This window comes from Bos mutus, chromosome 4 (genome assembly GCF_027580195.1).
Source record: "Bos mutus isolate GX-2022 chromosome 4, NWIPB_WYAK_1.1, whole genome shotgun sequence".
In the NCBI taxonomy this organism is placed as follows: Eukaryota; Metazoa; Chordata; class Mammalia; order Artiodactyla; family Bovidae; genus Bos; species Bos mutus.
The window spans coordinates 86,022,450-86,035,727 of record NC_091620.1 but is presented as its reverse complement, the minus strand read 5'-3'; the positions used below and the strand labels follow the sequence as shown (position 1 = coordinate 86,035,727).

The 13,278-nt window shown below is 39.4% G+C and overlaps 1 protein-coding gene across 2 annotated transcripts in view; it reads right to left on the bottom strand.

The window, feature by feature from the left end:
* The window catches only part of CROT (carnitine O-octanoyltransferase), a 61,496-nt gene that overhangs the window by 10,597 nt on the left and 37,621 nt on the right, over nucleotides 1-13,278 (bottom strand). The gene's annotated exons all lie outside the window — the stretch shown is intronic.

Genomic DNA, 13,278 nt, shown 5'->3' with positions numbered 1-13,278 from the left:
TCATCAGTAATTATCTTAAATATAAATATATTAAACTCTGCAAAGGTAGAGATTGGCAAAATGAACAAAATCACAGTCTATATACTATCCTCAAGAGATTTGCTTTAGATATGAAAACAGTTCAGTCACTCAGTCGTGTCTGACTCTTTGCGACCCCATGAACCGCAGTATGCCAGGCCTCCCTGTCCATCACCAACCCCAGAGTCCACCCAAACCCATGTCCACTGTGTCGGTGATGCCATCCAACCATCTCATCCTCTGTCGTCCCCTTCTCTTCCTGCCCCTAATCCCTCCCAGCATCAGGGTCTTTTCAAATGAGTCAGCTCTCCACATCAGGTGGCCAAAGTATTGGAGTTTCAGCTTCAACATCAGTCCCTCCAATGAACACGAAGGACTGATCACCTTTAGGATGAACTGGTTGGATTTCCTTGCAGTCCAAGGGACTCTCTCATCCAACTCTCACATCCATACATGACCACAGGAAAAACCATAGCCTTGACTAGATGGACCTTTGTTGGCAAAGTAATGTCTCTGCTTTTTAATATGCTATCTAGGTTGGTCATAACTTTCCTTCCAAGGAGTAAGCGTCTTTTAATTTCATGGCTGCAGGCACCATCTGTAGTGATTTTGGAGCCCAGAAAAATAAAGTCAGCCACTGTTTCCACTGTTTCCCCATCTATTTTCCATGAAGCGATGGGACTGGATGCCGTGATCTTCGTTTTCTGAATGTTGAGCTTTAAGCCAACTTTTTCACTCTCCACTTTCACTTTCATCAAGAGGCTTTTTTTTAGTTCCTCTTCACTTTCTGCCAGAAGGGTGGTGTCATCTGCATACGTGAGGTTATTGATATTTCTCCCGGCAATCTTGATTCCAGCTTGCGCTTCCTCCAGCCCAGCGTTTCTCATGATGTATTCTGCATACAAGTTAAATAAGCAGGGTGAAAATATACAGCCTTGACATACTCCTTTTCCTATTTGGAACCAGTCTGTTGTTCCATGTCCAGTTCTGACTGTTGCTTCCTGACCTGCATATAGGTTTCTCAAGAGGCAGGTCAGGTGGTCTGGTATTCCCATCTCTTGAATTTTCCACAGTTTATTGTGATCCATACAAAGGCTTTGGCATAGTCAATAAAGCAGAAAGAGATGTTTTTCTGGAACTCTCTTGCTTTTTCCATGATTCAGCGGATGTTGGCAATTTGATCTCTGGTTCCTGTGCCTTTTCTAAATCCAGCTTGAACATCTGGAAGTTCATGGTTCACATATTGCTAAAGACTGGCTTGGAGAATTTTGAGCATTACTTTACTAGCATGTGAGATGAGTACAACTGTGCAGTAGTTTGAGCATTCTTTGGCATTGCCTCTCTTAGGGATTGGAATGAAAACTGACCTTTTCCAGTCCTGTGGCCACTGCTGAGTTTTCCAAATGTGCTGACATATTGAGTGCAGCACTTTCACAGCATCATCTTTTAGAATTTGAAATAGCTCAACTGGAATTCCATCACCTCCACTAGCTTTGTTTGTAGTGATGCTTCCTAAGGCCCACCTGACTTCACATTAGGTTAAAAATAAAAGGATGAAAAAAATGGTAACCAAAAGAGCTGGAGTGGCTACAGATTTTTTTTTCTATTTGGAGTGGCAGTATTATTATCAGACAAACTGTATTTTAAGTGAAAAGCTGAATGAGACAAACAGGACATTATGTACTGATGAAAGATATAACTCATCAAGACATAACAACTATAAAAATGTATGTACCCAACAAGAGAGTTCGAAGATACATGAAGCAAACTCTAACAGAATTGAAAATAAAACTAGACAGCTCTACAACAACAGTCACAGACTTCAATATCGAACTTTCAATAATGGATAAAACATGTAGACATAAGATCAACAAGGAAACAGAAGCCTTGAACAACACTGTTCAAGCCTTGAACAACAACTACACCCAAAAGACAGTGGCTCAAAGGTAAAGCATCCACCTGCAATGCAGAGATACAGGTTCAGTCCCTCGGCTGGGAAGATCCCCTGGAGAAGGGCATGGCAACCCACTCCAGTATTCTTGCCTGGAGAAACCTATGGACAGAGAAGCCTGGTGGGCTACAGTCCATAGGGTCACAAAGAGTCAGACACAACTGAAACAATTTAGCATGCACGTGTGCAAAAGACAGAATGAGAATAAGCCACTAATAGTAGAATATAAATTCTTTTCAAGTACACATGGAACATTCACCAGGATAGCCATATATTAGGGCACAGAGTAACTCAATAAATTTAAAAAGACTGGAACCATACCAAGTATCTTCTTCAATGACAATAGGATGAAGCTAAAAAGCAACAGAAGAAAAACTGAAAAATTCACATATATGTAGAAATAAAACAACACACTCTTAACCAACTGGTTGGGAAGAAATCACAAGGTATATCAGAAAACACACTGAGATAAATGAAAAGCAGAACAGAACTTACCAAAATTTATAGAATGAAGCAAAAGCACTGTTCAGAGGGAAATTCATGGCTCTAAATATTTATATTAAAGAAGAAAATCTCAAATCAGTAAATTAACTGCACACCTTAAGGAATTAGGAAAAAGAAGAGCCAACTAGACCCAAAGCCAGCAAAAAAACAAATTAAGATCACAGTAGAGATAAACAAAATACAGATATGAAAAACAAAGAAAGTGAACTAAACCAAAAGTTGATTCTTTGTAAAGATAAACAAAATTGACAAGCTTTTAGCTCTACTGACTAGAAAAAAGGGAGAAGACATCAATTATTACAATAAACTATGAAACAGAGGGCATCACTACTGACTTTACAGAAATAAAAAAAGCACCACAAGAGAACATTTTGAACAACCATTTACAATAAACTGGATGAAGTGAAGTGAAGTCGCTCAGTCGTGTCCGACTGTTTGTGACCCCATGGACTGTAGCCTATCAGGCTCTTCTGTCCATGGGATTTTTCAGGCAAGAGTGCTGGAGTGGATTGCCATTTCCTTCTCCAGGGGATCTTCCCAACCCAGGAATCAAACCCAGGTCTCCCGCATTGCAGGCAGACACTTTACCGTCTGAGCCACAGACAAATTCTGAGGAATACACAAATGACCAAATCTAACTCAAGAGAAAATAGAAATACGACTGGACGTGTAACAAGTAATGAGATGAATCAGCAATCAGAAACCTCCCTACAAAGTTAAGTTCTGGATCAGATGGCTTTACTGATGAATTCTAAATTAAAAAAAAATCAACCACTAATCCTTCTCAAATTCTTCCAAAAACACTAGAGAGGAGGGATCATTTCCTTACTCATAAAATGAGACCGGCATTACCCTGATACCAAAATTAGGCAAAAACACTGTAAGAATAGACACTACAGACTGATATTCCTTATGTCTGAAATCCAAATATTATCACTCAGTCACATCTGACTCTTTGTGACCCCATGAACTGCAGCCTGCCAGGCTCCTATGTCTATGAGATTCTCTAGGCAAGAATACTGGAGTAGATTGCCATTTCCTCCTCCAGAAGATCTTCCTGACCAAGGGATCAAACCCATGTCTCCTATGTCTCCTGCATTGCAGGTGGACTGTTTATACGCTGAGCCATCAGGGAATAGATGCAAAAATCCTCTCCAATTTACTAGAAAATTGAATTTAACAGCAGATTAAAAGGATGATACAGTAAGTCTCCTACATATGAACCTTCAAGTTGCCAACTTTCAAAGATGTGAACGTGTGTTCACATCAATCATGTAAGTTAGTTCACATGTCTGGTGTACACTGTCATGAGCATGCATCCTCTGCAAGTGGTTGTTCAAATTGCCCTCCGTCTCCTATTGCTGATGATCCTTCAGCTCCACCATCTCCCCATCTCTGCCTCCTCCAGTCAGTAATTCTTCTTGTTCACTCAATGCCAGCCTCCATATGCCAGCTGTTGTACTGTACTACTGTATTCTTCAAGGTACCGTAAGATTAAACGTTTTATTTTTTGTGTTTGTTTTTTATATATTATTTGTGTGAAATATATAAACCTACTACAGTACAGTACTATACAGTTGACTATGTTAGTTGGGTACCTAGGCTAACTTTGTTGGTCTTACTAACAAACCGGACTCACAAATGAGCACTCAGAACAGAACTCATTTGTATGTAGGGATCTCACTGTACACCATGACCAAGTAGGATTTATCCCAGTAATGCAAGGATGGTGCAACATAGGAAAATCAATGTAATACACTACATTAATAGAATGAAGAAAAAGACCTACATGATAATCACAATTGATACAGCAACAGCTTTTTATAAAATCTCGTACTCTCCCATAATAAAAAGTGAACAAAGGAATTTCCTCAATATGATAAAGACTTATGAAAAACCCACAGTTAACACGATACTCAGTGGTGGAAAACCAAAAATTTCCCAGCTAAGATTAATAATAAAGTAAGGATGCCTGCTTCTGCCAATTCTATTCAACATAGTACTGGCTGTTCTAGCTATAAAGAAAGAAATAAAAGGCATCCAAATCAGAAAGGAAAAACTGAAGCTATCTCTATTCACAGATACCTGGTCTTATACATGGAAAATGCTAAAGAATCTACAAAAAAATTGTTGGAGCTAATAAATGAATTCAGTTTTTTCACGGTATGAAGTCAACATGCAAACATCACTTGCATTTCTATACACTAGCAATAAGTAATCTGAAAAGTAAATCAAGAAAACAATTTACAATAGCATCAAAAAGAACACTTAGGACTAAGTTTACCCAAGGAGACAAAAAGACATGTACACTGAAAACTAGAGAAGCCAGTGCAATGAGAAGTCCGTGGACAAGGGGAGGAGCGAAGATGGCGGAGGAGTAGGACAGGGAGACTACTTTTCCCCCCACAAATTCATCAAAAGAACATTTAAACGCCGAGTAAATTGCACAAAACAACTTCTGAATGCCGGCAGAGGACATCAGGCACCCAGAAAAGCAGCCCATTGTCTTGGAAAGGAGATAGGAAAAAATATAAAAGACAAAAAAAGAGACAAAAGAGGGAGGGATGGAGCTCCATTCTGGGAAGGGAGTCTTAAAAAGAGAGAAATTTCCAAACACCAGGAAACACTCACTGCCGAGTCTGTGGAGAGCCTTGGAAGCACAGAGGGCAACATAACAGGGAGGAAAAATAAATAAATAATTAAAACCCACAGATTACGAGCCCAGCGGTAACTCCCCCAGCACAAAAGCAGCGCAGACGCCTGCACCCGCCACTAGCAAGTGGGGGCTGGGCAGGGAGGCGCGAGCTGCATCACTTAGAATAAGGACCTGGCCTGAATGCCCTGAGCGCTATCTGAGCGAACTAACTTGGGCTAGCAAACCAGACGGTGGGATAACTACCACGGGAAAAGCCAGCCCTAACCTAAGACACCGCCAGGCCCGCGCACGGAACAAAGGACTGAACAGAGATAGCCGGCTGCAGACCATCCCCCTCTGGTGACAGGCAGCCAGAGTTGGAAGGGGGCAATCGCAGCCCCAGAGAGACATGATCTACAAAACTGTAAGCAGGCTTCTTTGCTAACTAAGACTTCTTGGGGTTCTGGACGGTCAACATTCACCTGAGAACGTGCGCCGGTTGTACACCCAGAAAACTAAGCGGCAGGAATGGGGGAGGCGATAAGTCGCAGCGACTGCACTCGCCAAACACCTCATCTCCTGAGCTGCTCGGACCTGGGAAGGGCACAAAACGCAGGCCCAATTGAGTCTGTGCCTCTGAGGACTACCCGAGCGCCTGAACCTGAGTGGCTTAGACCTGGGAGGTGCATGCAGCCCAGGGCTGCCCTTGGACGGTTCCCGGGGGAGCAACCTAGAGCCTGAGCAGTGTGGGCAGGAAGGGCACACGCGCCCTGAGCGAGGGCAAACCCAGTGTGGCTGAGGCACTGCGAGCACACGCCAGTGTTATTTCTTTGCAGCGTCCCTCCCTCCCCACAGCGCGACTGAACAAGTGAGCCTAAAGAAAAAAAAAAAAGTGTCCACCACCGCCCCCTTTGTGTCAGGGTGGAAATCAGACACTGAAGAGACCAGCAAACACAAGAAGCTAAAACAGAGGGAACCCCCTGGGAAGCAACAGGTGCAATAGATTAAAACCCTGTCATTAGTACCAACTACACAGGAAGGGGCCTATAGATCTTGAGAAATATAAGCCGGACCAAGGAACTAGCCGAAAATGAACTGACCCCACTCACACTGCCCACAACACCACCAGAGAAAGTCCTAGATATATTTTTACTATTTTTAAGACCATTCTTTTTTAATTTTTAAAAAATTTTAAGTCCTCTATTACTCCTTTAATTTTCACTTTTATAACCTACTATTACTTTGCAAAAAAAAAGACCCTATTTTTTAAAAAGCAAACTTCATATATATTTTTTAATAATTTTTGTGACTTTTTTTTTCCTCTTTTTTTTTCTTCTTTAACATTGTATTTTTGAAATTCCAAACTCTACTCTAGATTTTTAATTTTTTCTTTTTGGTATTTGTTATCAATTTTGTACCTATATTTTTTTTATAATTTTTGTGACTTTGTTTTTTTTTTCTTTTTCTCTTTCTTCTTCTTCTTCTTTTCTTTAACATTGTATTTTCAAAATTCCAAACTCTACTCTAGATTTTTAATTTTTGCTTTTTGATATTTGTTATCAATTTTGTACCTTTAAGAACCCAATCTTCAGTATCCATTTTTACTTGGGAGCGAGATTACTGGCTTGACTGCTCTCTCCCCCTTTGGACTCTCCTTTTTCTCCACCAGGTCGCCTGTGTCTCCTCCCTAACCCCTCTCTGCTCTACCCAACTTTGTGAATTTCTGTGTGTTCCAGATGGTGGAGAACACTTAGGGAACTGATTACTGGCTGGATCTGTCTCTCTCCTTTTCATTCCCCTCTTTTATCCTCCTGGCCACCTCTGTATCTTTCCTCCCTCTTCTCTTCTCTGTATAACTCCGTGAACATCTCTGAGCGGTCCAGTTGTGGAGTGCACGTAAGGAAGTGATTACAGGCTAGCCTGCTCTCTCCTCTACTGATTCCACCTCATCTCATTCGGGTCACCTCTAACTCCCTCCTCCCTCTTCTCTTCTCCATGTAATTCTGTGAACCTCTCTGGGTGTCCCTCACTGTGGAGAAACTTTTCATCTTTAACCTAGATGTTTTATCAATGGTGCTGCATAGAAGGAGAAGTTTTGAGACTACTGTAAAAATAAGACTGAAAACCGGAAGCAGGAGGCTTAAGTCCAAACCCTGACTCCAGGGAACTCCTGACTCCAGGGAACATTAATTGACAGGAGCTCATCAAACGCCTTCATACCTACACTGAAACCAAGCACCACCCAAGGGCCAACAAGTTCCAGAGCAAGACATACCATGCAAATTCTCTAGCAACACAGGAACACAGCCTTGAGCTCCAATATACAGGCTGCCCAAAGTTACTACAAAACCATAGACATCTCATAACTCATTACTGGACACTTCATTGCACTCCAGAGAGAACAAATCCAGCTCCACCCACCAGAACACCGACACAAGCTTCCCTAACCAAGAAACCTTGACAAGCCACCTGTACAAACCCACCCACAGTGAGGAAACGCCACAATAAAGAGAACTCCACAAACTGCCAGAATACAGAAAGGACACCCCAAACTCAGCAATATAAACAAGATGAAGAGACAGAGGAATACCCAGCAGGTAAAGGAACAGGATAAATGCCCCCCAAACCAAACAAAAGAGGAAGAGATAGGGAATCTACCTGATAAAGAATTCCGAATAATGATAGTGAAAATGATCCAAAATCTTGAAATCAAAATGGAATCACAGATAAATAGCCTGGAGACAAGGATTGAGAAGATGCGAGAAAGGTTTAACAAGGACCTAGAAGAAATAAAAAAGAGTCAATATATAATAAATAATGCAATAAATGAGATCAAAAACACTTTGGAGGCAACAAATGGTAGAATAACAGAGGCAGAAGATAGGATTAGTGAATTAGAAGATAGAATGGTAGAAATAAATGAATCAGAGAGGAAAAATGAAAAACTAATTAAATGAGGACAATCTCAGAGACCTCCAGGACAATATTAAATCCTACAACATTCGAATCATAGGAGTCCCAGAAGAAGACAACAAAAAGAAAGACCATGAGAAAATACTTGAGATAATAGTTGAAAACTTCCCTAAAATGGGGAAGGAAATAATCACCCAAGTCCAAGAAACCCAGAGAGTCCCAAACAGGATAAACCCAAGGCGAAACACCCCAAGACACATATTAATCAAATTAACAAAGATCAAACACAAAGAACAAATATTAAAAGCAGCAAGGGAAAAAACAACAAATATCACACAAGGGAATTCCCATAAGGATAACAGCTGATCTTTCAATAGAAACTCTTCAAGCCAGGAGGGAATGGCAAGACATACTTAAAGTGATGAAAGAAAAAAGCCTACAGCCCAGATTACTGTACCCAGCAAGGATCTCATTCATATATGAAGGAGAAATCAAAAGCTTTACAGACAAGCAAAAGCTGAGAGAATTCAGCACCACCAAACTAGCTCTCCAACAAATACTAAAGGATATTCTCTAGACAGGAAACACAAAAAGGGTGTATAAACTCAAACCAAAAACAATAAAGTAAATGGCAACGGGATCATATTTATCAATAATTACTTTAAACGTAAATGGGTTGAATGCCCCAACCAAAAGACAAAGACTGGCTGAATGGATACAAAAACAAGACCCCTACATATGTTGTCTACAAGAGACCCACCTCAAAACAGGGGACACATACAGACTGAAAGTGAAGGGCTGGAAAAAGATTTTCCATGCAAATAGAGACCAAGAGAAAGCAGGAGTAGCAATACTCATATCAGATAAAATAGACTTTAAAACAAAGGCTGTGAAAAGAGACAAAGAAAGTCACTACATAATGATCAAAGGATCAATCCAAGAAGAAGATATAACAATTATAAATATATATGCACCCAACATAATAGCACTGCAATATGTAAGACAAATGCTAACAAGTATGAAAGGGGAAATTAACAATAACACAATAATAGTGGGAGACTTTAATACCCCACTCACACCTATGGATAGATCAACTAAACAGAAAATTAACAAGGAAACACAAACGTTAAACGATACAATAGACCAGTTAGACCTAATTGATATCTACAGGACATTTCACCCCAAAACAATGAATTTCACCTTTTTCTCAAGCAGACACGGAACCTTCTCCAGGACAGATCACATCCTGGGCCATAAATCTAGCCTTGGTAAATTCAAAAAAATTGAAATCATTCCAAGCATCTTTTCTGACCACAATGCAGTAAGATTAGATCTCAATTATGGGAGAAAAATTATTAAAAATTCCAACATATGGAGGCTGAACAACATGCTGCTGAATAACCAACAAATCACAGAAGAAATCAAAAAAGAAATCAAAATTTCCATAGAAACAAATGAAAATGAAAACACAACAACCCAAAACCTATGGGACACTGTAAAAGCAGTCCTAAGGGGAAAGTTCGTAGCAATACAGGCATACCTCAAGAAACAAGAAAAAAGTCAAATAAATAACCTAACTCTACACCTAAAGCAACTAGAAAAGGAAGAAATGAAGAACCCCAGGGTTAGTAGAAGTAAAGAAATCTTAAAAATTAGGGCAGAAATAAATGCAAAAGGAACAAAAGAGACCATAGCAAAAATCAACAAAGCCAAAAGCTGGTTCTTTGAAAGGATAAATAAAATTGACAAACCATTAGCCAGACTCATCAAGAAACAAAGGGAGAAAAATCAAATCAATAAAATTAGAAATGAAAATGGAGAGATCACAACAGACAACACAGAAATACAAAGGATCATAAGAGACTATTATCAGCAATTATATGCCAATAAAATGGACAACATGGAAGAAATGGACAAATTCTTAGAAAATTACAACTTTCCAAAACTCGACCAGGAAGAAACAGAAAATCTTAACAGACCCATCACAAGCATGGCAAATTGAAACTGTAATCAGAAATCTTCCAGCAAACAAAAGCCCAGGTCCAGATGGCTTCACAGCTGAATTCTACCAAAAATTTAGAGAAGAGCTAACACCTATCCTACTCAAACTCTTCCAAAAATTTCAGAGGAAGGTAAACTTCCAAACTCATTCTACGAGGCCACCATCACCCTAATATCAAAACCTGACAAAGATGCCACAAAAAAAGAAAACTGCAGGCCAATATCACTGATGAACATAGATGCAAAAATCCTTAACAAAATTCTAGCAATCAGAATCCAACAACACATTAAAAAGATCATACACCATGACCAAGTGGGTTTATCCCAGGGATGCAAAGATTCTTCAATATCCACAAATCAATCAATGTAATACACCACATTAACAAATTGAAAAATAAAAACCCTATGATTATCTCAATAGATGCAGAGAAAGCCTTTGACAAAATACAACATCCATTTATGATAAAAAAAACTCTCCAGAAAGCAGGAATAGAAGGAAAATACCTCAACATAATAAAAGCTATATATGACAAACCCACAGCAAACATTATCCTCAATGGTGAAAAATTGACAGCATTTCCCCTAAAGTCAGGCACAAGACAAGGGTGCCCACTCTCACCACTACTATTCAACATAGTTTTGGAAGTTTTGGCCACAGCAATCAGAGCAGAAAAAGAAATAAAAGGAATCCAAATTGGAAAAGAAGAAGTAAAACTCTCACTGTTTGCAGATGACATGATCCTCTACATAGAAAACCCTAAAGACTCCACCAGAAAATTATTAGAACTAATCAATGAATATAGTAAAGTTACAGGATATAAAATCAACATACAGAAATCCCTTGCATTCCTATATACTAATAATGAGAAAATAGAAAGAGAAATTAAGGAAGCAATTCCATTCACCGTTGCAATGAAAAGAAGAAAATACTTAGGAATATATCTACCTAAAGAAACTAAAGACCTATATATAGAAAATTATACAACACTGGTGAAATAAATCAAAAAGGACACTAATAGATGGAGGAATATACCATGTTCATGGATTGGAAGAATCAATATAGTGAAAATGAGTATACTACCCAAAGCAATTTATAGATTCAATACAATTCCTATCAAGCTACCAATGGTATTCTTCACAGAGCTAGAACAAATAATTTCACAATTTGTATGGAAATACAAAAAACCTCGAATAGCCAAAGCAATCTTGAGAAAGAAGAATGGAACTGGAGGAATCAACCTGCCTGACTTTAGGCTCTACTACAAAGCCACACTCATCAGGACAGTGTGGTATGGGCACAAAGACAGAAATATAGATTAATGGAACAAAATAGAAAGCCCAGAGATAAATCCATGCACCTATGGACACCTTATCTTTGACAAAGGAGGCAAGAATATACAATGGATTAAAGACAATCTCTTTAACAAGTGGTGCTGGGAAAACTGGTCAACCACTTGTAAAAGAATGAAACTAGAACACTTTCTAACACCGTACACAAAAATAAACTCAAAATGGATTAGAGATCTAAACGTAAGACCAGAAACTATAAAACTCCTAGAGGAGAACATAGGCAAAACACTCTCTGACATACATCACAGCAGGATCCTCTATGACCCACCTCCCAGAATATTGGAAATAAAAGCAAAAATAAACAAATGGGACCTAATTAAACTTAAAAGCTTCGGCACATCAAAGGAAACTATAAGCAAGGTGAAAAGACAGCCTTCAGAATGGGAGAAAATAATAGCAAATGAAGCAACTGACAAACAACTAATCTCAAAAATATACAAGCAACTCCTACAGCTCAATTCCAGAAAAATAAATGACCCAATCAAAACATGGGCCAAAGAACTAAATAGACATCTCTCCACAGAAGACATACAGATGGCTAACAAACACATGAGAAGATGCTCAACATCACTCATTATCAGAGAAATGCAAATCAAAACCACTATGAGGTACCATTTCACGCCAGTCAGAATGGCTGCAATCCAAGTCTACAAGCAATAAATGCTGGAGAGGGTGTGGAGAAAAGGGAACCCTCTTACACTGTTGGTGGGAATGCAAACTAGTATAGCCACTATGGAGAACAGTGTGGGGATTCCTTAAAAAACTGGAAATAGAACTGCCTTATGACCCAGCAATCCCACTGCTGGGCATACACACCGAGGAAACCAGAAGGGAAAGAGACACGTGTACCCCAATGTTCATCGCAGCACTGTTTATAATAGCCAAGACATGGAAGCAACCTAGATGTCCATCAGCAGATGAATGGATAAGAAAGCTGTGGTACATATACACAATGGAGTATTACTCAGCCATTAAAAAGAATACATTTGAATCAGTTCTAATGAGGTGGATGAAACTGGAGCCTATTATACAGAGTGAAGTAAGCCAGAAAGAAAAACACCAATACAAATAGTATACTAACACATATATATGGAATTTAGAAAGATGGTAACAATAACCCTGTATACGAGGCAGCAAAAGAGACACTGATGTATAGAACAGTCTTTTGGACACTGTGGGAGACGGAGAGGGTGGGATGATTTGGGAGAATGGCATTGAAACATGTATAATATCATATATGAAATGAGTCGCCAGTCCAGGTTCGATGCACGATACTGGATGCTTGGGGCTGGTGCACTGGGATGACCCAGAGGGATGGTATGGGGAGAGAGGAGGGAGGAGGGTTCAGGATGGGGAACACATGTATACCTGTGGCGGATTCATGTTGATATATGGCAAAACCAATACAATATTGTAAAGTTAAAAAAAAAAAAAAAAGTCCATGGACAGCAATGAAGAGTAGCTGCCGCTCTGTGCAGCTAAAGAGAGCCCATGCACAACAATGAACACCCAGCTCAACCAAAGATAAATAAATTTTAAAAACATAAAGTACATATTCTCAGATAAAATTTTAAAAAGATCAAGACACTTCCACTTCTGCTTAGGATGTAGAAAGTCACAAAATACCATCTCTCTTATCCTAAAAATGAATAAAGACTAGATTCCATAAAACTGTATCTTTTCATGAACCCATTTGAAAACAGGCTTCAAGAAAACCAAGTGATCTGAATTTCAAAGCATGGCAAACCTCTGTAAGATGAGAACAGGTACTTCAAAAGTATCAAGGTAATGAAAAACAAGGAAAGACTGTCAAAGCGTCACAGACGGAAACCTAACAACACTGCTGATGAAAGTACCAATTAAGGCACAGTGCCAAGTGGGGAAAAAACCTCAGAGGAAACACTGG